Source organism: Mandrillus leucophaeus, unplaced genomic scaffold (genome assembly GCF_000951045.1).
Source record: "Mandrillus leucophaeus isolate KB7577 unplaced genomic scaffold, Mleu.le_1.0 Scaffold1123, whole genome shotgun sequence".
NCBI classification, from domain to species: Eukaryota; Metazoa; Chordata; class Mammalia; order Primates; family Cercopithecidae; genus Mandrillus; species Mandrillus leucophaeus.
Window position 1 is genome coordinate 72,490 of NW_012099466.1, and position 1,180 is coordinate 73,669.

General features: G+C 39.9%; 1 pseudogene; it reads right to left on the reverse strand.

The window, feature by feature from the left end:
• LOC105550292 overlaps nucleotides 1-740 on the reverse strand; it is a 4,859-nt pseudogene extending 4,119 nt beyond the window's left edge.
• Between the last annotated feature and the right edge of the window lie 440 nt (nucleotides 741-1,180).

Consider the following 1,180-nt stretch of genomic DNA (forward strand, 5'->3'; position numbering starts at 1 on the left):
GAAAGCTGTAACTCTGTGAGATGACTTCACAGAACACAAAGAATTTTCTCAGAACGCTTCTTTCTTTTTTTTATCAGAGGATATTTCCTTGGACCTATAATCTTCAAAGTGATCCGAAATATCAGTTCTCAGATTCCACAGAAATAAGGCTAGCAATGAGCGCCACGAAATACAGCTGTAACTCTGTGAGTGGAAGTCACACATCACAAAGCAGTTTCTCAGAAAGCTTCTTTCCAGTCTTTTTGTGGGGATACTTTCTTTTTCATCGTAGCGCTCTATGGGCTTCCAAATATCACTTTGCAATTTCCGAAAGAACAGGCTTAGCGAACTGCTTCTAGAGAGAAAAGCTGTAACTCGGTGAGATGAATTAACGGGACAGTAAGCAAGTTCTCAGAAAGCTTCTTTCCAGTTTTCATCTGGGGATATTTTCTTTTTCACCATAGCCCGCCATTTCCTTCCAAATATCACTTTGCAAATTCCACAAGAACAGTCTTAGCGATAGGCTTCTGGAGGGGAAAGCTGTAACTCTGTGAGATGAATTAACAGAACACTAAGCAGCCTCTCAGAAAGCTTCTTTCCAGGTTTCATCTGAGGATAATTCCTTTTTAACCGTAGCCCTATATGGAGTTCCAAATATCACTTTGAAATTTCCACAAGAACAGTCTTAGCGAAAGGCTTCTTGAGGGAAAAGCTATAACTCTGTGAGATGATTTCAGAGAACACAAAGAAGTTTCTCAGAACGCTTCTTTCTCTATGTTATCGGAGGACATTTCCTTTGGCCCTGTAGTCTTCAAAGGAATTCGAAATATCAGTTTTCAGATTTCACAGAAAAAGGTTAGCAAACAGCCCCATGAAATACAGTTGTAACTCTGTGAGTGGAAGTCACACATCACAAAGCAGTTTCTCAGGATACTTCTTTCCAGTATTTCTCTGAGGATATTTTCTTTTTCACCGTAGCCCTCTAGGGGCCTCCAAATATCACTTTGGAAATTCCTCAAGAACAGGCTTAGCGAATGGCTTATTGAGGGGAAACCTGTAACTCTGTGAGATGAATTAAGAGAACACTAAGCAGTTTCTCAGATTGCTTCTTTCCAATTTTCATGTAAAGATATTTTCTTTTTCACGGTAGCGCTCCATAGGCTTCCAAATATCACTTTGCAAATTCCACAAGAACAGCCTT